General features: G+C 46.0%; 1 long non-coding RNA gene across 2 annotated transcripts in view; it reads right to left on the reverse strand.

Moving 5' to 3' along the window:
- Window positions 1-461: 461 nt before the first annotated feature.
- Window positions 462-24834, reverse strand: part of LOC139232449 (uncharacterized) — a 155095-nt gene continuing 130722 nt past the window's right edge. Inside the window, exons 1-3 of one of the 2 annotated variants that reach the window (XR_011588009.1) lie at window positions 14352-14413; window positions 4115-4264; window positions 462-834 (exon numbers count right to left, since the gene is read on the reverse strand). This is a non-coding gene — a long non-coding RNA (uncharacterized lncRNA). Of the gene's footprint in view, window positions 835-4114; window positions 4265-14351; window positions 14414-24834 lie in introns of those variants that run through there. The other variant, XR_011588010.1, reaches the window with a different exon arrangement.

Genomic DNA, 24834 nt, shown 5'->3' on the forward strand with positions numbered 1-24834 from the left:
CTTATTTTCTATGAGTGAAGAAGTTTCTCCTCATCTCGGTCCTAAATGGCTTACCCCTTATCCTTAGACTGTGTCCCCTGGTTCTGGACTCTCCCAACATCGGGGACATTCTTCCTGCATCTAACCTGTCCAGTCCCGTCAGAATTTTATATGTTTCTATGAGATCCCCTCTCATCCTTCTAAACTCCAGTGAATACAGGCCCAGTCGATCCAGTCTCTCCTCATATATCAGTCCAGCCATCCTGGGAATCAGTCTGGTGAACCCTCGCTGCACTCCCTCAGCAGCAAGAATTGTTGTTGCTGATTGATTTGTTGTTATTTAAGTGACGTTTACAATTGAAAAGTTTAATATTCAAAATTTTTATTAAAGTCACAAAAGTTGCATTAAAGTACAACTGTACAAATGTTTAATAAATTTCAAATTATTTTTTCAACTAAACCAAACTTATGCAGTGTCTCATTTGCAGAATAACAGTGGGAAATAATCTACATGGTGGGATACAGTGGGCAGTCAATGATGAAACGTGCCATTCAGCCTTCATGCAAAGTGTTGAATTATCAGCTGCTGACGCAAGGCTCTTGCAGTGCCCTTCTCACACTTGTAGGCTGTATGTCTGCCTGTATGTGCTGGCATATCTCTGTGACCACTTCTTTTCGAAAGTGCAGCCTTCTAATGCACTGTGCCTCAGACAGGTGCAGGTATGAGCGTTGTTCTCTGAAGATGCATTGGGGGTAAGGCCTCCTCCCCATAAGTCTGCAACCGCTTTGATTATGCTGATACTGCTGTCGAATAAACCTTCTTCTAGGCTTCTGCTCGATAGCAAAAGCAGCCATCTATAATGGCAGAGATAACATAGACCCCATTCTTTTCAATGTCCTTAATAACGAAGTATAAACTCACAAAAACCTCAAAGTGTAAAACGCAGCCTTCCCTCCAAATGCTTTCATTCACTGAACTGTAGCTCTGTTTTTCAAGATGGCGTTATTGGACAATTTTCCAAAAACTGCAATATCGGAATATTTGATGCCAAGTGACGTCACAAAAATGGTCTCGAAAAAAGGTGGTCATTATTTTTTAACGCCGGCGTTAAACCACTGGCCAATATCGGAAAATATCGTTAAATTTTTTTAACGACAAAAAAAATGACGTTAATATGGTCACAATCCTGGCCAATTTCTAGCCCTCTATAGCTCAGAGCAAAGCCATTTTGCTGTCATTTCACTTTGCAACAGTGCAGTTATGATGTAAATGTGGTCTGAATATAGATTCAGGGCCCATTCTGACACCAGAGCAAAGAGCTGTGAGACGTCTAGCTCTGCTTTGCTTTGGAGTCAGTTTGGGCCTTGACACCAGATTTATACTCCACAAGTTTAAGGTCAGTGTGAAGCTGCAAAGGGTTTGCACTAAACTTGATGCTAAACTTGCATTGTAATGTAAATGTTATTTATTGATCATCAAGAAAATTCTCTTATTTATTTTGATTCCATCACACATTTCCAGAGCACTGTTTTTTTGTAAATAAGTACTGTAAATATATCCATAAAACAAAACTTTGAAATGATTTTAAATACAGTAAAAAAGCTCTGTACACATAGTAAAAGGTGATATCTATTAAAGATATTATAAGTGTTTATTGCCACTGGTTCCTAAAATATGTGGGTCTACTTTAATCACAATGGTCCTCTTAGATACAAACTGCAGGTCATAATGGGCCCAAGTTTGCCCCCAGGGTTAGAACGGTGTTTCTCCGTGTGGTGCACCGACTTTTTAGAACAGAAACGCGCCTATTATTTACCTTGGTATTCTCCCCTCCGTCTGGTCGATCCAGGCCCTTGGCACAGTGCAGCAGAATGCGTGGGGGGCTGAGCCAGGTCCCAGTGCTGAAAACACTGCCGGGACCTCTGCACATGCGCGCTAGAGTGTGTACGCATGTGCAGTAGCTCCAGGCCTCCGAGGCTGTGTGGGAGGGGCCTGAAGCACGCCGCCCCTAGCCCTGGCCGAATGGGCTGCCAGGGCGAAAATCTGACTCGGGCCTCCTTCCCTCCCCTCCCCTCCCCTATTTAGCTCCCGCTCCCCCCGCTTCCCTCCCTTCCTCCCGGTTAGCTCCCGCTCTCCCCTCCCTCCCTCCCTCCCTTTTAGCTCCCGCTCCCTACCCTCCCTCCTGTTTAACTCCTGCTCTCCCCCCATCTCTCTCCCCCCCCACTCATGTCGTCGGCGACGGGGCCCGCCCGGCATCATGCTGGGGTCGGACCCTGCCCAAAGTCTTCGGTGGCCCGGCACGGCTTCTACGTTGTCAGCGGGGCCCAGCCACACCGCTCGAAGTCTTCGGTGCGGCCCGTTCAGCCTCCCTCTCTCCCCCTCTCCTCTTCCCCCCTCTTCTTCCCCTTTCCTCTCCCCCCTCCTCTCTCCTTCTCTCCCTCCTCTTCCCATCCCTCCCTCCCCCTCCTCTCCCCCCTCCTCCTCTACCCCCTCCTCTCCCCCTTCTCTCCCTCCTCTTCCCATCCCTCCCTCCCCCTCCTCTCCCCCTCTCCATCCTCTCCCACTCCTCCTTTTCTCCCCCTCCTCTTCCCCTCCTCTCCCCATCCTCCTCCCCTCTTCCTCCCCCTCCTTTTCTCCCCCATCCAGAAACACAGAGAGACACTGACAGAGAGAGAGAGACACTGACAGAGAGAGAGGGAGAGACACTGACAGAGAGAAAGACACTGACAGAAAGACAGAGAGAGAGAGACACTGGGTGGGGCGTGGGGGGCCCTTCCCAGCATGCTGTTGGAGGGCTCTCGACGCTGCAGTCAGTGAGTAGAAATTTAATTTTTTATTTATTGATTGATTTTTTAAATTTTTTTTATTTTTAATGTTTTTTTTGATTTTATTGGTTGATTTATTGATTTATTTATCATTTATTATTGAAGATGGCTCCTTATTTGTAAAAGTGAAGTGTTTAGTGTTTGAAACCCCCCTTCCCCCCCATCTAACGTTCCCTACGCCTGATTTATAATTGTAGGCAAGGTTTTTCTGAGCGTACAAAAATCTACACTTACTCCATTCTAAGTTAGTTTGGAGTAAGTTTTCACTGCCTAAACTTGCAAAACAAGCATAAGTGGCTGGACACGCCCCCTTTTGAAAAAAAATCTGTTCTACAATGAAACTATTCTCACTCTCTAGAACTGGAGCAAACTAAATGCCGAGTATTGCAATTTCAAAGATGCTCCATTCTAAACTAGTTGCTCCAAAAAAATAGGAGCAACTCAGGCCGAAACTTGAGCCCAATAACTTTATGACTGTTTGGCTTATCTTGGTTTTAATTTTTTTCATATTCTTATTCATCATGATTTTCATCTGTTTAAAGCAAATTCCATGGCAATCAATTCCCTTGTAGTGAACAGCCTGTGGGATGTTTAACTAGCGATAAAATCTCCAGTTCTGACACTCCAATGTTTGTTTATTTTTATCCGATAATTCTAGCATGACATTTGTTGAAGGATGACAGAGGTCATAATGCAACATCACTCTTGCACTTATACGAAGGGTAGGGAATGAAATATGATCACTTAATAGCACATCTCAAGTCACAAAAACTCACCATAATTTATCTTTGTCAAAACTGCAAGTTTTTGAATGCTTCTGACAGACCTATTATTCTTTTGTTGATCAGATGAAATAGCCGTGCTTTAAATGTACCCACACTATTTAGAAATGAGAGTCTTTGGTAAGGGTATTTGAAAGTCAGAAAAATGCTTTATGTAAAGCTAGTATTTGTTTCTATTCAGCTGATACTAGTGAATCGGTAAAGCCTCTTGTGCATTTATCTGCTGATTACTGTAATAATACTTTGAGTCGCCAGCACTGGCACACATTCCTTTATAATGATTCTTATACTCACTAGATTGTAACATCATTCAAGCATTTAGTTAATTCTAGCTTATGTTGCTGACAAAACATCTGATTTTGCTCATTCTAAAGGATTGTTGTGCAGAGATATAGAGGCATCATAAAAGATTTTGAAAGGATTTTGATCTTAAATACTATGGGCTAGAATTTCCAATGGCTTCCAGCCCAGTTTCTGTGTGTGTTGGCCATTGTGGGTGATAATCAGGTAAGCGAAAAATTCCCTACCTGAGGTACGTCAGCGGTTTCGAGGCACTGCTGGGGAATGGGCTGCCAGTGTGCACCATCCTCAGGTTGCCCTGACGTGATATTTGGGCCAGCGGTGACCTGTAGGTGAGCCCACGAGGATCAGCGGAGCTGGGTGGTAGGTGAGTAGCTCTGCAAGGAAAAGGTTAGTCATTGGTTTTTTACTCATTATTTTTAAAATCTGTTGTGGTGATTTAGTTTAAAAGGATCTTGAAGATGTTTTTATGATTTTTTATGTGATGTTTTTTCAAAATTTACTTTTAGTGTTTTTCTGCTGCTAGGCCCGAGGTAAATTTTAGTGATTTTAAAATTTATCGCAGATTTTCTTTAGGAATCGCCCAGTTGACCATAAATTCTACTTTTTTGCCCAGATTGGGGGTGCAACATTCATGTCTTTTGCTCGGCGGATTAAAAAAATTTTGGGGAGGAGGTGTTCGCCGGTGATAACCTTCGGAATCTTAGCAGTCTTTTGGGTGGCAATCGGGCGCTGGCGGGCTGATAGAAAATTCTAACCCTATATGTATTCTGCATTGCAAACTGTTACAACAAGAATGGAAGTGAATAGCATTTGTTCTTCAAGTGTAAACATGGCGGCCATTCATATTAAAAAGAAAGAGGCATTTCACATATTGTTGGGGGTGGGGCTTAAAGTGCCACTATTGCTTGTGACAATCATTTTCCAACAGAAAGATGTACTTACATAACATTATAAAATGTCCCAAGCTGCTTTACAAAGGGGGAGAAAAATAGATAAAGGAAATAATGATAATGACAAGCCACGGTGACAAAAAAGCTTTGCCTAAAAGAAAGGTATTAAGGATTTAAAACTCCAGCATCAAGGAACATGGGGCCAGTGCAATGATTGATGGGAGTGATATGGAAGTGGAAGAAGTGTGGGACAGGATGGCCAATGAGTTCTGAAAAACTTGGAGTTTATGGAGGGTTGGGATTTTGAGCCAAGCAAACAGAGAATTGGAAAACTTAGTCTAGTGGTAAAAAAACATGGATAAGAATTTCAAAGGAGTGATGGAGGTGAACAATTTAGTGGAGGTGCTATTAAGTGTCTTAGTGATGGATTGAACCTGGGATTTTGCATGTCCTGAGTATGTGGTCAGATGGTGAAATTGGCAACAGAACAGGTTTATGGAGGTGGGTGAATATGAAGGTTTTGGTCTTCCCAATATTAAGTTTGTCCATGACTTGATGCCAGTCAGCCAGTCTGACAGCATGGAAGTGATTTGGGGGTCAAGAGCAGTGGTAGAGCTCAGTGTGGTCAGCATACATATGGAAGTTGACTTTGTGGCTATAGAGAATGCTGCAGTGTAGCAGCATCTGGATGAGGAAGAGCAGAAGGCCAAGGATAGATTCCAAAGACACCCAGGAAGTGACTATACAGGGGCAGGAAGCGAAGCTGTTGCTGTATAAGCACTGGGTGTTTTGGGACAGGTAGAAATGGGACATGTGAGAGTGGTCCCATGGAGATGGAGGAGGGGAAATGAATGACGATGGCGTGAGCAGGGTGGTAGCTGAACTGAAGGGATTCAAACAGGGAATTTTGGGAGAGGTAAGAACAGAGATGGGAGAGAATAAAAGGAGATTCAAAATGGGGCCATAGTTTGAGGGGGATGATTATGGCATTTTTGAAAGGCAGAGTGATTGTAAAGTCCTGTCCCCTCAGTACAGATTCACACGAGGCATGTAGTGAAGTCAAGGTCACTCTGGATCTGCACCTTTATTTCATAGCTCTGGAATGCTGCACTTGCCTGAGACCAGCCCTTATATACCTGTCTCTTGCAAGTGCATCTCTGGTGGTAAGGTATGCTGGTGGTTACAGGTCATATCTTATTACAGTCGTGTATAGCATGTTAGGATATAGTTATATAAAATAATGTAAGATACATGACATCACCCTCCCCCAAGGTCTTATTGTCTTTATAGGTTCCGTCCCTCAGGTGGTCTACGCTCTCGCGTGGAGCGTCTGAGTTGTTCAGTTGTTTGCCTTGGTGTCTGTTTTTCTTTGGGTGTGGTTGCTGGTATCTCGCCTGGGCTGTCTGTTGTTGGTAAATCTGCTTTTGACTTGGTCTACATGCCTCCGGTAGGTTTTGCCATTGTCCATTTGTACTACCAGTAGCCTGTTTCCTTCCTTGCCCGTTACTGTCCCTGCAAGCCATTTGGGACCCCTGCCATAGTTTAGTACAAACACTTTGTCCTCTATCTCATTCTATCTCCCCTTCGAATTTCTGTCATGGTACTCAGTCAGCTTACGGCGCTTTGCCTCAACGATTTTGTGCATGTCTGGGAGGATTAATGAGAGCCTTGTTTTTAAAGTCCTTTTCATCAACAGTTGCGCGGGGGGATCCCAGTCAATGAGTGCGGACGAGATCTGTATGCCAGCAGCAGTCGCGACAGGCAACCCTGCAGCATGGGACCTTGGATTTTAAGCATGCCTTGTTTAATGATTTGCACTGCTCTCTCCGCCTGTCCGTTGGAGGCCGGCTTGAACGGTGCCGTCTGTGGTCAATTATAAAGTCTTGGAATTCTGCGCCGGTGAAGCATGGACCATTGTCACTGACCAATATGTCAGGGATTCCGTGCGTTGAAAACATGGTTGCGAGGCTCTCCACAGTGGTGGAGGTTGTGCTCGAGTTTAAAATAGTGCATTCGATCCACTTTGAAAATGCATCTACAACTACGAGAAACATTTTGCCCATGAATGGGCCCGCATAGTCTACGTGCACCCGCGACCACGGTTTGGTAGGCCAGGGCCAGGGATTCAGTGGAGCCTCCCTGGGGGCATTGCTGAGTTGGGCACAAATGGTGCACCTTCGGACGCAGAGCTCCAGGTCCGCGTCAATACCAGGCCATCAGACGTGGGATCTGGCTTTGGCCTTCATGAGAACGATCCCCGGGTGCTCACGGTGGAGCTCCCGGACAAATGCCTCTCGGCCTCGCAGAGGCATGACTACTCGGCTGCCCCACATCAGGCAGTCTGCTTGTAGTAATAGCTCATGCATGCGCCTGTGAAAGGGTTTTAATTCCTCGGGGCAGGCATCGCGAGCCTCTGCCCAGTCACCGGTTAGGACACATCTTTTTACTAAGGATAATGTGGGGTCGCTGGCCGTCCAGGCTCTGATTTGGCGAGCCGTCATGGGCGAACCTGTGGACTCAAAGACATTGATTGCCATGACTATTTCACAGTCCTGTTCGTCAGACACTTCCGTGGTCACCAGGGGTAGCCTGCTGAGCACGTCAGCACAGTTGTCTGTGCCTGGTCTGTGCCTTATGGTATAGTCGTAGGAGGCCAGCATGAGTGCCCACCGTTGAATTCGTGCCGAGGCGTTGGTGTTTATTGCCTTGCTCTCAGATAAGAGGGACGTGAGGGGCTTGTGGTTGGTTTCTAATGCGAACTTGGCCCCGAAAAGGTATTGGTGCATCTTTTTGACACCGTACACGCACATGAGCGCCTCCTTCTCGACCATTCCGTACCCGCGCTCTGCCCACGAAAGTGACCTGGAGGCATAAACTATGGGTTGTAATTTGCCCGCACTATTGACATGTTGCAAAACGCACCCGACCCCATTCGCTGACGCATCGCATGTGAGAACTAGCTTTTTACCTGGGTCAAAGAAAGTCAAAACACTGTTGGAACACAGAAGATTGCGTGCCTTATTGAAGGCGTGTTCCTGGGCGTCCCCCCAAAACTAATCGCACCCCTTTCTCAGTAGCACGTGGAGAGGCTCCAGCAGCGTGCTTAAGTTCTGCATAAAGTTCCCAAAGTAATTGAGTAGCCCGAGAAAGGCGCGCAGTTCTGAGACCTTCCGGGGCCTGGGTGCTAGGCGAATTGCTTCTGTTTTGGACTCTGTTGGGCGGATTCCAATCCTTCTGCCCAAAATTCAACCTCGGGTGCAAACTTGGATTTCTTGACTCGTAGGCCTACCCGATCCAACCACTTTAGTACTTTCTCCAAATTACGGAGATGGGAGTCGGTGTCCCTGCCCGTGTTAAGTATGTCGTCTTGAAATACAACCGTCCCCGGGATGGACTTGAGCAGACTCTCCATGTTGCACTGGAATATAGCAGCTGCCGACCTGATGCCAAATGGGCACCGATTGTACATGAAAAGCCCTCGATGTGTGTTGATGGTGGTGAGTAGTTTGGATTCCTCGGTCAATTCTTGCGTCATATACGCAGATGTGTGGTCTAATTTTGAGAAAAGTTTACCTCCAGCCAATGTGGCAAATAAGTCCTCCGCTCTGGGCAGCGGGTACTGGTCCTATAGGGAGACTCTGTTTATGGTAGATTTGTAGTTCCCACAGATTCGTACGGATCCATCAGGCTTCATGACTGGGACGATGGGACTTGCCCAGTCGCTAAATTCCACAGGTGATATAATGCCTTCCCGCAGAAGCCTAGTTCGTGTTCAATCTTTTCCCTCATCACATAGGTTACAGCTCTGGCCTTGTGATGTACTGGTCTAGCATCCTGTGTGATGTAGATTTTGACTTTGGCCCCTTTGAAAGTGCCCACACCTGGCTGAAAGAGATGTTCAAATTGCTTTATAACTGTTGAGCAGGAGGTCCGTTCCTCTAATGACATGGTATGGACATCATCCCATTTCCAGTTTAGTTTTGCCAGCCAGCTTCTCCCCAGCAGTGCTTGGCGGGTCTCCGGGGACAATCCACAGGGGAAGTCGGTTCACTGTCCCTTTGTGTGTGACAGAGAGCATGGCGCTGCTGAGGACTGGTACAATTTCTTTGGTATAGGTCCTTAGTGTGGTGTCGACCCTTGTGAGTTTTGGTCTGTCTCTTTTATGCGGCCACAGTTGTTCAAATTGTTGAGCGCCCATGAGAGATTGACTCGCTCCCGTATCCAGCTCCATGTTGACAGATATCCTGTTGAGTAGGACCCTCATCATTATAGGAGGCGTCCTGTTGTACGAGCAGCGGCCATTGGTCGTGTTGACCCGCTGTACACCGGTGTCCCGGGTACTGTCCCCACCATCTTCTGGTCCGCTTTCCGACCCATCCGATTCGTATACCAGCCGAGCTGCCGTTTTTTTGCACATGCGGGCCAAATGCCCTGTATATTCACAATTTCTGCAAAGAGCCTGCTGAAATCGACATCCCTTTGCCGAGTGCCCACCCCCACACCTCCAGCACAGAACGGTTCCATTGTTGAAATAGTTTCCAAAGAATGAGCTGCATCTGGCTGATCTCTCTTGAGCTTCTCTCAGTTTGTAGTTGATTGCTCGCATTGTGGGTTGATGAGGTGTGAACGGCCGTTCCTGTGGCCCTTGATGGCTTCTGCCTGCTGTCGAGAACCTGTTCTCCCGGTTTTGTCTGTGCGTGGGGGTAGCAGCTTGTTTAGTGCTGTGAACTTCTTGTTCCAATATTTTGTTAGTTGTCGTACCTGCATTGTAAATCAACCTCGTTTATTTTTCCCCTACCAAGAATGTCTTTGCAACCAGTGCTGCTGCCTCTAAGGTCAGATTCTTGGTCTCTATGAGCTTTCGGAATATGCCTGCGTGGCCTATTCCTTCAATGAAAAAGTCTCTCAGCATTTCTCTCCTCAGTCCATCGGAGAACTCACATAAACTAGCCAACCTCCGAAGTTCCACCATGAAGTCAGGTATGCTCTGGCCCACACAGCGTCTGTAGTTGTAGAACCTGTGTCTGGCTATGTGTAGGCTGCTCGCTGGCTTCAGGTGGTCTCTTACCAGTGTGCTCAATTCTTCAAACGACTTGCCTGCCGGTTTCTCGGGTGCCAACAGATCCTTCATTAAAGCGTATGTTTTCGAGCCACAGCTGGTCAAGAGATGGGCTCTTCTCTTGTCTGCCTTATCATCGCCTAACCAGTCTTTGGTTACAAAGCTTTGCTGGAGCCTTTCTATAAAGTCCTCCCAATTGTCTCCCGCATTGTACTTTTCATCTGATCCATTGTTCGCCATTCTGTAGATTCTGTAATCCCATCCTCATCGCCACTGTAAAGTCCTGTCTCCTCAGTACAGATTCACACGAGGCAAGTAGTGAAGTCATGGTCACTCTGGACCTGCACCTTTATTTCACAGCTCTGGAATGCTGCACTTGTCTGAGACCTGCCCTTATATACCTGTCTCTTGCAAGTGCACCCCTGGTGGTAAGGTATGCTGGTGGTTACAGGTCATATCTTATTACAGTCATGTATAGCATGTTAGGATACAGTTATATATAATAATGTAAGATACATGACAGTGATGGTGTCTGAGCAAGGGGAACCATTTATAATTTTGTTAAGCATGAAGGCCAGGAGGGGTAACTGGGTGGTCCAGCAGTGAGTGGGGAGGGGGTCATCGGAGTAGGAGGTCGGAATTTCATACAATCATAGAATCATAGAATGGTTACAGCCAGAAGGAGGCAATTTAGCCTGTTGAGCCCATGCCGGCTGTCTGCAAGAGCATTTCAGCTAATCCCACTCCCCTGTCTTTTCCCCATTGCTCTGCAAATCTTTTTCCTTCAGGTATTTATCCAATTCCCTTTTGAAAACGACAATTGAATCTGCCTCCACACCCTTTCAGGCAGTGCATTCCAGATCCTAACCACTCGCTGTGTAAAAAGAGTTTTTCCTCATGTTGCCTTTGGTTCCTCTGTCAATCACCTTAAATCTGTGTCCTCTGGTTCTTGACCAATGGGAACAGTTTCTCTCTATCTACTCTGTCTAGAACCCTCACGATTTTGAACACCTCTATCAGATCAAGAGAAAGACTTGAAAGACTTGCATTTATATGGGGTCTTTCATGACCACTGTATGTCTCAAAGTGCTTTACAGCCAATGAAGTACGTTTGGAGTGTAGTCACTGTTGTAATGTGGGAAATGTGGCAGCCAATTTGCACACAGCCAGCTCCCACAAACAGCAAGGTGATGATGACCAAATAATCTGTTTTTGTTATGTTGATTGAAGGATACATATCGGCCAGAACACCAGGGATAACTCCCCTGCGCTTCTTCAAAATTGTGTCATGGGATCTTTTATATCCACTTGAGAGAGCAGACAGGGCCTCGATCTAACATCTCAACTCAAAGACGACACCTCCGACAGTGCAGCAGTCCCTCGGCATTGCACTGGACTGTCAGCCTAGATTTATGTGCTCAAGTTCCTGGAGTGGGACTTGAACCCACAACCTTCTGACCTAGAGGTTGTGCTACCCACTCATCATCATCATCATAGGCAGTCCCTTGGAATCGAGGAAGGCTTGCTTCCACTCCTGAAGTGAGTTCTTTGGTGGCTGAACAGTCCAATACGAGAGCCACAGACTCTGTCACAGGTGGGAAAGATAGTCGTTGAGGGAAAGGGTGGGTGGGACTGGTTTGCCGCACGCTCTTTCCGCTGTCTGCGCTTGATTTCTGCATGCTCTCGGCGTTGAGACTCAAGGTGCTCAGCGCCCTCTCGGATACACTTCCTCCACTTAGGGCGGTCTTGGGCCAGGGACTCCCAGGTGTCAGTGGGGATGTTGCACTTTATCAGGGATGCTTTGAGGGTGTCCTTGTAACGTTTTCGCTACCCACTGTGCCACAGCTGACAACCCCAGTTTCTCCAGTCTATCCATGTAACTGAAATCCCTCATTCTGGAACCATTCTTGTAATTCTTTTCTGTACCCTCTGTAAGGCCTTCACATCCTTCCTAAAGCGCGTTGCCCAGAATTGGACACAATACTTTACCTGGGGCTGAACCAATGTTTTATAAAGGTTCATCATAACTTCCTTGCTTTTGTACTCTATGGCTAGAGTTTTGCTTGTGCTGAGAGGATAGGTTCGGAGGCGGGTCCGCTGTCCAAAAGAGAAAAGATTGACAGCGGGTCAGGAGCCTGCTGTCAACGAATCTCCACGTTAGTTTCCAAGTGTCTGATCTGTCCGTGCTTTACAGACCTGACACCAAGTGGCAGGAAGCTAATTAGCATCATTAATAATTTGTTAAAAGGTACTTAAAAAGCATTTTACAATGTACTTACCATTTTTCCAGCTTTTTGACGAGGTTCACAGTGCTCAGGGTTTTCAATAAGTATGCATTCTTCTGAATAGTTGACAGCTGAAAATGTGGTACAAAAGCTACCATTTCACAGCTGTTCACTTTTCAATGTTAGAAGCGGAGTCTTCAGGATTTAGAATACACTTTTGAGCTTCATGCAGGCTGGAAGTGATTGGATTAAACTCTCTATCCACTGTCACCTTCTTGGAGCAACCGATCTCACCATTGACGGATTGCTTCTGACATCTCAACTTCAGCTGCCATCTATTCCAGCAGCATTGGTGCCCTTGAAAAAATCTCACCCTGGTCCTCAGAATCCCACCACGATCATCCCCAACACCAACATCACCAAGCGCACCAGCATTACCAGGCGCACCAGCAGCACCAACAACAACACCAACCTTTTCTGCAATCACCTGATGTTGCACAGGATACAGGGCATCAGCACCTGATTATATTGCTGTTCAGGATGCCAGGAATGGCTTTACCAAGGCCAAGTTTAATTCAGTTGATGCTGCCACATGATGTGCCAGGTTGGCACCACCCCACACCAGCATCATAAAGCATCCCTGCAATGCCCAAGCCATTCCTTTCACACTCATCACCATTGCGGGGAGACCGTAATGTCTCACCATTCACTGCAACTCACGAAGCCACACCCAAAGGTGCACACAAATCTGTCCAAGAAGGCAAAGTGTTGAAAATAAAGATTTCAATGTTTGACAACACCTTAACAGAAACTTTACATGTACATTGGCTAAAAGACCAAAGTCCCTACACTTGTGTGTTATTAGTTGGCATGATTGGACAAGGATGAGGGTGAGCATTAGGGGTGGCTTGTGAAACATAAGAAACATAAGAAATAGGGGCAGGAGTAGGCCATTTGGCCCCTTGAGCCTTCTCCGCCATTCAATAAGATTACGGCTGATCTGATCATGGACTTAGCTCCACTTCCCTGCCCGCTCCCCATAACCCTTTACTTCCTTATCGCTCAAAAATCTCTCTACCTCCACCTTAAATATATTCTGTTATATATGCAGACTATAGTTATACTCTCTGTGTAGTCACTGTATGGCTGCATAGGATGGAAACTTGTTATCTGATGTACTATCAATAAGGTTTACACTGTGTATATACTATGCTGGCACCACTAGAGGGTGCAACTAGTGGAGACCGGGGTTTCCTGCCCCTGTGGCAGAGGCTGTCCAGCAGAGGGCACTGCAGTGGGAGACCTGAGGGTCACCTGCATAGGTGTGCAGGGCCCAGTATAAAAGGCTGCCCACCATGCTTGTGCCTCACTCTGGAGTTACAAATAAAGGACTAAGGTCACAACAGTTTGAGTGCAACACATTGCCTCATGGAGTCATTCATAAGTACATTACAGACATAACAACTGGCGATGAGAATACAGACATTCACGCGATTATGGCTACCTTTGGCACACTAAAAGGCTTCGCAGAGGGTGATGATTGGGATGCCTTCACGGAAAGGCTCGAGCAATATTTCGTGGCAAACGACCTGGCAGTGGAGACGGACACATTGGTGGAGAAGCGCAGGGCTACACTGCTGACCAGTTGTGGGCCCGAGGTCTACCACCTCATCAGGGACTTGCTGGCACCCACGAAGGCCAAGGATAAGACATATGATGAGCTGACTGAACTAATTCGCGACCAACTAAAACCAAAACAGAGTATCCTCACGGCCAGGCACAGATTCTACAGTCACCGCAAACCTGAAGGCCAGGAAATTGCAAAATATGCTGCCGACCTCAGGAGATTGCGGCACCATTTCGGCACGCACCTCAACGAAGCATTGCGAGACATCTTCGTTATGGGAATTGGCTACTTCACAAGCTATTATCTGCTCACACCACAGTCAACCTGCAGAAGGCCATCAGCATCAGTCAGGCGTTCATGACCTCGATCTGCAGCACGAAGCAAATTATTCATCCTGTGGACTCAAACCCAGCAAGTATTGTACACAGAATGGTGCCTTTCACAGGCAAGACTATAGAACGTGGCTCTGCCCAGGACAGAGAGCACAGACCTCAGGGTTCCAGAACTCAGAGTCCACCGAGGGCTGCTAATCAAGTAGCACCATGCTGGCGTTGCGGAGGAAACCATAGGGCTCACCGGTGTCGGTTTGCTGAGTACATATGCAAAGCCTGTAACACAAAGGGCCACGTCCAGCGTATGTGTAAAAGAAATACGACTCACCACCTAGCAGAGTAGTCGGTAGATGACTTTGAATCCAACAGGGAGTATGATGATTTGGCCAGAGAGGCAGCTCAGCACCAAGAAGAACATAAGAACATAAGAACATAAGAACATAAGAATTAGGAACAGGAGTAGGCCATCTAACCCCACTTACCCGCCCGCTCTTCATAACCCTTAATTCCCTTATTGGTTAAAAATCGATCTATTTATGATTTGAATACATTCAATGAGCCAGCCTCAACTGCTTCCTTGGGCAGAGAATTCCACAGGTTCACAACCCTCTGGGAGAAGAAAGTCCTTCTCAACTCAGTTTTAAATTGGCTCCCCCGTATTTTGAGGCTGTGTCCCCTAGTTCTAGTCTCCCCGACCAGTGGAAACAACCTCTCTGCCTCTATCTTATCTATCCTTTTCATTATTTTAAATGTTTCTATAAGATCACCCCTCATCCTTCTGAACTCCAACGAGTAAAGATCCAGTCTACTCAATCTATCATCATAAGGTAACCCCCTCATCTCCGGAATCAGCCTAGTGAATCATCTCTGTACCCCTTCCAAAGCTAGTATATCCTTCCTTAAGTAAGGTGACCAAAACTGCACACAGTACTCCAGGTGCGGCCTCACCAATACCCTGTACAGTTGCAGCAGGACCTCCCTGCTTTTGTGCTCCATCCCTCTCGCAATGAAGGCCAACATTCCATTCGCCTTCCTGATTAGTCAGTCAGAGGCGGGAGTTTGTGGCATTGGTGAGGCCTGCAAAAGGCCCAGCAGCAGCAAGAGGCGGCGGCAGTCAGAGGCGGGTGTTCGTGGCGTTGGTGAGGCCTACAAAAGGCCAGCTGGTGCAGCCTCAGCCGGGAGAAAAAGCAAAAAAGAAGCAGAAAGGAATCAAAAGGTGACGTCACAGCCAAAGGGGTAAGTGATTAGCTGGTGATTGGTGAGTAGCTTATCTTTTTCTTTTTTATATCAGTAAGTAACCTGTTAACATTGTTGTCTTTTTCTTTTTTATATCAGTAAGTAACCTGTTAATATTGTTGTCGCCAAATTAAGTGTATCTAAGGGTTAAGTCATGGCAGGAGAGCTCGGACACGTGATATGCTGCTCCTGTACCATGTGGGAACTCAGGGACACTTCCGGTATCCCTGACGACTACGTATGTGGGAAGTGTATCCGCCTCCAGCTCCTGACAGACCGCGTTGCGGAATTGGAGCTGAGGGTGGATTCACTCTGGAGCATGCACGATGCTGAGAATGACGTGACTAGCACGTTTAGTGAGTTGGTCTTACCGCAGGTTAAGGGTCCACAGCCAGATAGGGAATGGAAGACCAGCAGGAAGAGTAGTGCAAGGAAGGTAGCGCGGTCATCCCCCTGCAAAACAGATACACCGCTTTGGGCACTGTTGAGGGGGCTGACTCATCAGGGGAGAGCAGCAGCACCCAAATTCATGGCATCGTGGCTGGCTCTGCTGCACAGGAGGGCAGGAAAAGAGTGGGGGCGCTATAGTGATCGGGGATTCGATTGTAAGGGGAATAGATAGGCGTTTCTGCGGCCGCAACCGAGACTCCAGGATGGTATGTTGCCTCCCTGGTTCAAGGGTCAAGGATGTCTCGGAACGGGTGCAGGACATTCTGAAAAGGGAGGGTGAACAGCAAGTTGTTGTGGTGCACATTGGTACCAACGATATAGGTAAAAAACGGGATGAGGTCCGAAGAGACAAATTTAAGGAGCTAGGAGCTAAATTAAAAAGTTGGACCTCAAAAGTAGTAGTCTCATGATTGCTACCAGTGCCACGTGCGAGTCAGAGTAGGAATCGCAGGATAGCTCAGATGAATATGTGGCTTGAGCAGTGGTGCAGCAGGGAGGGATTCAAATTCCTGTAGCATTGGAACCGGTTCTGGGGGAGGTGGGACCAGTACAAACCAGACGGTCTGCACCTAGGCAGGACCGGAACCAATGTCCTAGGGGGAGTGTTTGCTAATGCTGTTGGGGAGGAGTTAAACTAATATGGCAGGGGGGATGGGAACCAATGCAGGGAGACAGAGGGAAGTAGAAAGGGGGCAGAAGCAAAAGATAGAAAGAAGAAAAGTAAAAGTGGAGGCCAGAGAAACCCAAGGCAAAAAGCAAAAAGGGCCACATTACAGCAAAATTCTAAAGGGGTAAAGGATGTTAAAAAGACAAGCCTGAAGGCTCTGTGCCTCAATGCGAGGAGTATTCGGAATAAGGTGGACGAATTAACTGTGCAGATAGCAGTTAACGGATACGATGTGGTTGGCATCACAGAGACATGGCTCCAGGGTGACCAAGGCTGGGAACTCAACATCCAAGGGTATTCAACATTTAGGAAAGATAGACAGAAAGGAAAAGGAGGCGGGGTGGCGTTGCTGGTTAAGGAGGAAATTAATGCAATTGTAAGGAAAGACATTAGCTTGGATGATCTGTAATCGGTATGGGTGGAGCTACGGAATACCAAAGGGCAGAAAACGCTAGTGGGAGTTGTGTACAGACCTCCAAACAGTACTAGAGATGTTGGGGAGGGCATCAAACAGGAAATTAGGGGTGCATGCAATAAAGGTGAAGCAGTTATCATGGGTGACTTTAATATGCATATAGATTGGGCTAACCAAACTGGAAACAATAATTTGGAGGAGGATTTCCTGGAGTGCATAAGGGATGGTTTTCTCGACCAATATGTCGAGGAACCAACTAGGGGGGAGGCCATCTTAGACTGGGTGTTGTGTAATGAGAGAGGATTAATTCGCAGTCTCATTGTGCGAGGCCCCTTGGGGAAGAGTGACCATAATATCGTCGAATTCTACAGTAGGATGGAGAATGAAACAGTTAATTCAGAGACAATGGTCCAGAACTTAAAGAAAGGTAACTTTGAAGGTATGAGGCGTGAATTGGCTAGGATAGATTGGCGAATGATACTTAAGGGATTGACAGTGGATGGGCAATGGCAGACATTTAGAGACCGCATGGGTGAACTACAACAATTGCACATCCTTGTCTGGCGTAAAAATAAAAAAGGGAAGGTGGCTCAACTGTGGCTATCAAGGGAAATTAGGAATAGTATTAAAGCCAAGGAAATGGCATACAAATTGGCCAGAAATAGCAGCGAACCTGGGGACTGGGAGAAATTTAGAACTCAGCAGAGGAGGACAAAGGGTTGATTAGGGCAGAGAAAATAGAGTACAAGAGGAAGCTTGCAGGGAACATTAAAACGGACTGCAAAAGCTTCTATAGATATGTAAAGAGAAAAAGGTTAGTAAAGACAAATGTAGATCCCCTGCAGTCAGAATCAGGGGAAGTCATAACGGGGAACAAAGAAATGGCAGACCAATTGAACAAGTACTTTGGTTCGGTATTCACTAAGGAGGACACAAACAACCTTTCGGATATAAAAGGGGTCAGAGGGTCTAGTAAGAAGGAGGAACTGAGGGAAATCCTTATTAGTCGGGAAATTGTGTTGGGGAAATTGATGGGATTGAAGGCCAATAAATCCCCAGGGCCTGATGGTCTGCATCCCAGAGTACTTAAGGAGGTGGCCTTGGAAATAGCGGATGCATTGGTGATCATTTTCCAACATTCCATAGACTCTGGATCAGCTCCTATGGAGTGGAGGGTAGCCAATGTAACCCCACTTTTAAAAAAAGGAGGGAGAGAGAACATGGAATTATAGACAGGTCAGCCTGACATCGGTAGTGGGTAAAATGATGGAATCAATTATTAAGGATGTCATAGCAGCGCATTTGGAAAGCGGTGACATGATAGGTCCAAGTCAGCATGGATTTGTGAAAGGGAAATCATGCTTGACAAATCTTCTGGAATTTTTTGAGGATGTTTCCAGTAGAGTGGACAAGGGAGAACCAGTGGATGTGGTGTATTTGGACTTTCAGAAGGCTTTTGACAAGGTCCCACACAAGAGATTAATGTGCAAAGTTAAAGCACATGGGATTGGGGGTAGTATGCTGACGTGGAGTGAGAACTGGTTGGCAGACAGGAAGCAAAGAGTAGGAGTAAATGGGTACTTTTCAGAATGGCAGGCAGTGACTAGTAGGGTACCGCAAGGTTCTGTGCTGGGGCCCCAGCTGTTTACATTGTACATTAATGATTTAGACAAGGGGATTAAATGTAGTATCTCCAAATTTGCAGATGACACTAAGTTGGGTGGAAGTGTGAGCTGCGAGGAGGATGCTATGAGGCTGCAGAGGGATTTGGATAGGTTAGGTGAGTGGGCAAATGCATGGCAGATGAAATATAATGTGGATAAATGTGAGGTTATCCACTTTGGTTGTAAAAACAGAGAGACAGATTATTATCTGAATGGTGACAGATTAGGAAAAGGGGAGGTGCAACGAGACCTGGGTGTCATGGTACATCAGTCATTGAAGGTTGGCATGCAGGTACAGCAGGCGGTTAAGAAGGCAAATGGCATGTTGGCCTTCATAGCGAGGGGATTTGAGTACAGGGGCAGGGAGGTGTTACTACAGTTGTTCAGGTCCTTGGTGAGGCCACACCTGGAGTGTTGTGGACAGTTTTAGTCTCCTAACTTGAGGAAGGACATTCTTGCTATTGAGGGAGTGCAGCGAAGGTTCAGCAGACTGATTCCCGGGATGGCGGGACTGACATATCAAGAAAGACTGGATCAACTGAGCTTGTATTCACTGGAGTTCAGAAGAATAAGAGGGGATCTCATAGAAACGTTTAAAATTCTGACGGGTTTAGACAGGTTAGATACAGGAAGAATGTTCCCAATGTTGGGGAAGTCCAGAACCAGGGGTCACAGTCTAAGGATAAGGGGTAAGCCATTTCGGACCGAGATGAGAAGAAACTTCTTCACCCAGAGAGCGGTGAACCTGTGGAATTCTCTACCACAGAAAGTTGTTGAGGCCAATTCACTAAATATATTCAAAAAGGAGTTAGATGTAGTCCTTACTACTAGGGGGATCAAGGGATATGGCGAGAAAGCAGGAATGGGGTACTGAAGTTGCATGTTCAGCCATGAACTCATTGAATGGCGGTGCAGGCTAGAAGGGCCAAATGGCCTACTCCTGCACCTATTTTCTATGTTTCTTTTTCTATTACCTGCTGCACCTGCAAACTAACTTTTTGGGATTCATGCACAAGGACCCCCAGGTCCCTCTGCACCGCAGCATGTTGTAATTTCGCCCCATTCAAATAATATTCCCTTTTACTGTTTTTTTTTCCAAGGTGGATGACCTCACATTTTCCGACATTGTATTCCATCTGCCAAACCTTAGCCCATTCGCTTAACCTATCTAAATCTCTTTGCAGCCTCTCTGTGTCCTCTACACAACCCGCTTTCCCACTAATCTTTGTGTCATCTGCAAATTTTGTTGCACTACACTTTGTCCCCTCTTCCAGGTCATCTATGTGTATTGTAAACAGTTGTGGTCCCAGCACCGATCCTTGTGGCACAACACTAACCACCGATTGCCAACCTGAAAAGGACCCATTTATCCCGACTCTCTGCTTTCTGTTAGTTAGCCAATTCTCTATCCATGCTAATACATTTGCTTTGACTCTGCGTACCTTTATCTTCTGTAGTAACCTTTTGTGTGGCACCTTGTCGAATGCCTTTTGGAAATCCAAAAACACCACATCCATCAGTACACCTCTGTCTACTATGCTCATTATATCCTCAAAGAATTCCAGTAAATTAGTTAAGCATGATTTCCCCTTCATGAATCCATGTTGCGTCTGCTTGTTTGCACTATTCCCATCTAGATGTCCCGCTATTGCTTGCTTAATGATCGCTTCAAGCATTTTCCACACTACAGATGTTAAACTAACCGGCCTATAGTTACCTGCCTTTTGTCTGCCCCCTTTTTTAAACAGAGGCGTTACATTAGCTGCTTTCCAATCCGATGGTACCTCCCCAGAGTCCAGAGAATCTTGGTAGATCATAACGAATGTACCTGCTATAACTTCCGCCATCTCTTTTAATGTCCTGGGATGCATTTCATCAGGACCAGGGGACTTGTCTACCTTGAGTCCCATTAGCCTGTCCAACACTACCTCCCTAGTGATAGTGATTGTCTCAAGGTCCTCCCTTCCCACATTCCCGTGACCATTAATTTTTGGCATGGTTTTTGTGTCTTCCACTGTGAAGACTGAAGCAAAATAATTGTTTCAGGTCTCAGCCATTTCCACATTTCCCATTATGGGAAGTGTATGGAGTGTATACCTGCACCACTGATTGCCTCCAGTGAAGATGGAAGTCAAGATAAACTGTGTTCCAGCCTTCATGGAAGTGGACACGGGAGCGAGCCAGTCAGTGATGAGCCAGGATGCCTTTGAGAGGCCATGGAATGAAAAACGACCCGAGCTGGTTCCAGTACAGGAAAAGTTGCGTACCTACACCAAGGAGCTGATCCTAGTCCTTGGTAGTGCGGATGTAAGTGTAATCCATACCTCTGTGGATTGTTGCAGGTGATGGTCCAATGCTACTCGGAAGAAGGTGGATGGGGAAGATCCAGTGGAAATGGGAAGACCTATTCACTCCAGCAATCGATGTCCCCCATGCTCAAAGGCAGAGCAAAACCTCATCTTCGCTTGGGCCAGGCATCAGAGAACAGACCAGCGCAGCACCTGAGGCACAGACCATCCATCAGGACTGCGTGGCAATGATCTGACCGGAATAACCTAAAAATACCTTCCCGGCTCCAGTGGCAGGACTCCTGGGGAGGAAGATCGAATTCACAGGCACTCTTCCAGCTTTTGTGGCAGAATCGCGGGACAGAAGGATCAAGGCAGTCGACCTCGAGGACAGAGGCAAGATGGCATCCCTGTTGCAGTGAGGTGCAGCGTGGCTGGAAAAAAAGATGACTGCAGCCATATTTCGAGGTGCCATGCTGAGGGACCAACATGTGGTGTCCAACAACGGATTTATTTGAGCTAAAGCCAGCAGGGTTCTCTTAAAGGAGACCTGCAACCAACTGAACTTAAAGAAACATTGTATGCATGGCAATCAATGTAACGAACCGATTAAAATTGTGAACAAAATGTTGTTGTGAGATGTCGGTACTATTCCTAATGTAAAGAACAAAATGTTGTTGCGAGATGTCAGGAATAGAGTGCCCCAAAAATAGCAAGCGAGCGAATTCGGGAGGGTAAAGGCACTGATCCTGATGCCCTGCCCCAGGTGTCCCCACAAGCTATAGGCCAGTGACCTCAGGAGGGTGAAGGCACTGATCCTGATACCCTGCCCCAGGTCTATCCCACGCTGCAGACACCCGATGGCACTATTCGCCACGAACCTGGAAACGAAAACAGCGGCAATACGCGCAGTCGGCTGCCGTTGCCCACCACCCGGGTGGAGACGGCGCAGCCTCCAGAGTGATGTTATATATGCAGACTATAGTTATACTCTCTGTGTAGTCACTGTATAGTTGCATAAGATGGAGACTTGTTACCTGATGTACTACAATAAGATTTACACTGTGTATATACTATGCTGGCACCACTAGAGGGTGCAACCCATGGAGACCGGGGTTTTCTGCCCCTGTGGCAGAGGCTGCCCAGTATACGGCACTGCGGTGGGAGACCTGAGGGTTACCTGCATAGGTGTGCAGGGTCCAGTATAAAAGGCTGCCCATCATACTTGTGCCTCACTCTAGAGTTACAAATAAAGGACCAAGGTCACTACATTGGCTTGTGGAGTCATTCATAAATACATTACAGACATAACATATTCAATGACCCAACCTCCACAGCTCTCTGGGGCAGAGAATTCCATAGATTTACAACCCTCTGAGAGAAGAAATTTCTCCTAATTTTAGTTTTAAATGGGTAGCCCCTTATTCTGAGGCGATGTCCTCTAGTTTTAGTTTCCCATCTGTGGAAATATCCTCTCTGCATCCACCTTGTCGAGCCCCCTCTTTATCTTATAAGTTTCAATAAGATCACCTCTCATTCTTCCCAACTCCAATGTGTATAGGCCCAAAGTATTCAACCTATCCTCATAAGTCAACCCCTTCATCTCCGGAATCAACCTAGTGAACCTTTTCTGAACAGCCTCCAATGCAATTATATCCTTCCTTAAATACGGAGACCAAAACTGCATGCAGTACTCCAGATGTGGCCTTATCAATACCCTGTACAGTTGTAGCAGGGCTTTTCTGCTTTTATACTCTATCCCCCTTGCAATAAAGATCAACATTCCATTTGCCTTCCTGATTACTTGCTGTACCTGCATACTTACTTTTTTGTGTTTCATGCACAAGGACCCCCAGGTCCCTCTGTACTGCAGCACTTTGCAATTTTTCTCCATTTAAATTATAATTTACTTTTCTATTTTTTCTGCCAAAGTGGATAACCTCACATTATACTCCATCTGCCAATTTTTTGCCCATTCACTTAGCCTGTCTATATCCCTTTGCAGATTTTTTGTGTCCTGCTCACAATTTGCTTTCCCACCCATCTTTGTATCATCAGCAAACTTGGCTCCATTACACTCAGTCCATTCATCCAAATCATTAATATAGATTGTAAATAATTGAGGACCCAGCACCGATCCCTGTGGCATCGCACTAGTCACTGTTTGCCAACCGGAAAATGACCCGTTTATCTCGACTCTCTGTTTTCTGTTAGTTAGCCAATCCTCTATCCATGTTAATATATTACCCTCAACCCCATGAACTTTTATCTTGTGCAATATGCTTTTATGTGGTATATTATCGAATGGCATCCGGAAATCCAAATATACCACATCCACTGTTTCCCCTTATCTACCCTGCACATTACATCCTCAAAGAACTCCAGCAAATTTGTCAAACATGATTTCCCTATCATGCTGACTCTGCTTGATTGATCATGCTTTTACAAATGTCCCGCTACTGCTTCCTTAATAATGGACTCCAGCATTTTCCCAACGATAGATGTTTGGCTAACTGGTCTATAGTTTCCTGGTGTTTTATGTCCAATCTGCTGGGACCGCGCCAGAATCCAGGGAATTTTGGTAGATTATAACCAATGCATCCACTATCTCTGCAGCCACTTCTTTTAAGGCCCTAGGATGTAAGCGATCAGGTCCAGGGTACTTGTCCGCCTTTAGTCCCATTATTTTACTGAGTACTACTTCTTTAGTGATAGTGATTGATTTAAGTTCCTCCCTCCCTGTAGCCCCTTGATTATCCACTATTGGGATGTCTTCTACCGTTAAGACTGATACAAAATATTTGTTCAATGTCTCTGTCATTTTCCTGTTCTCCATTATTAATTCCCCCGTCTTATGCTCTAGGGGACCAACATTTACTTTAACCACTCTTGTCCTTTTTATGTACCTGTAGAAACTCTTACTATCTGTTTTTATATTTTGTGTAGTTTACTTTCATAATCTATCTTCCCTCTCTTTATTATTTTTTTAGTCATTCTTTGCTGGCTTTTAAAAATTGGCCTCCTACTAGTCTTGGCCACATTGTATGTCCTTGTTTTCAATTAGATACCATCTCTTATTTCCTTAGTTAGCCACGGATGCTTATCCCTTCTCTTACAGTCTTTCCTTCTCATTGGGATATATTTTTGTCGCGAGTTATGGAATATCTCCTTAATTGTCTGCCACTGTTCATCAACCATCCCATACTTTAGTTTACTTTCTCAGTCCACTTTAGCCAACTCTGCCCTCATACCTTTGTAGTCTCCTTTATTTAAGCTTAGGACCCTACTTTGAGAACCAACTTTCTCACCCTCCAATTGAATTTGAAATTCAACCATGTTATGGTCACTCATTCCTAGAAGATCTTTTATGACGAGATCATTTATTAATCCTGTCTCAATACACAGTACCAGATCTGCTCCGTGGTTGGTTCCGCAACGTACTGTTCAAGGAAACTATCCCGGATACACTCTATGAACTCTTCCTCAAGGCTACCTTGGCCAATTTGCTTTGTCCAATCACTATGAAGATTAAAATCGCCCATGATTATTGCCGTTCCTTTATTACAAGCCTCCATTATTTCCTGATTTATACTCCGTCCAACAGTGTAGCTACTGTTAGGGGACCTATAGACTATGCCCACCAGTGACTTTTTCCCTTTATTATTCCTTATCTCCACTCAAACTGATTCAACATCGTGATCCTCTGAGTCAATATCGTTTCTCACTAACGCACTGATCTCATCCTTTATAAACAGTGCTACCCCACCTCCTTTTCCTTTCTGTCTGTCCTTACGAATTGTCTGTAGGGTGTTTGTTTTGCACTCTACTTTGATTCATAGACCTCGGGAATGTCAGGAAGGACTCCACATAATGCAAAGGTTAGGCTTAAACCCAACTATTAGTTTATTACACAAAAAACAACTAAAAATTACAGAACAAGTTTTCTTAGAGATTGATCGAAGCCATACAATCACCCATCCAGTTGCTGCTGTTGTCGATTGTAGGCTCGTGGAGCTAGGGAAGATGTTGGATCCCAACTGCTTGCTTCATGGTCATTGTTCCTTTTGCCCTGTTGTTCTAAGGTGTTTCTT

This window comes from Pristiophorus japonicus, chromosome 2, assembly GCF_044704955.1.
Source record: "Pristiophorus japonicus isolate sPriJap1 chromosome 2, sPriJap1.hap1, whole genome shotgun sequence".
Lineage (NCBI taxonomy): Eukaryota > Metazoa > Chordata > Chondrichthyes > Pristiophoridae > Pristiophorus > Pristiophorus japonicus.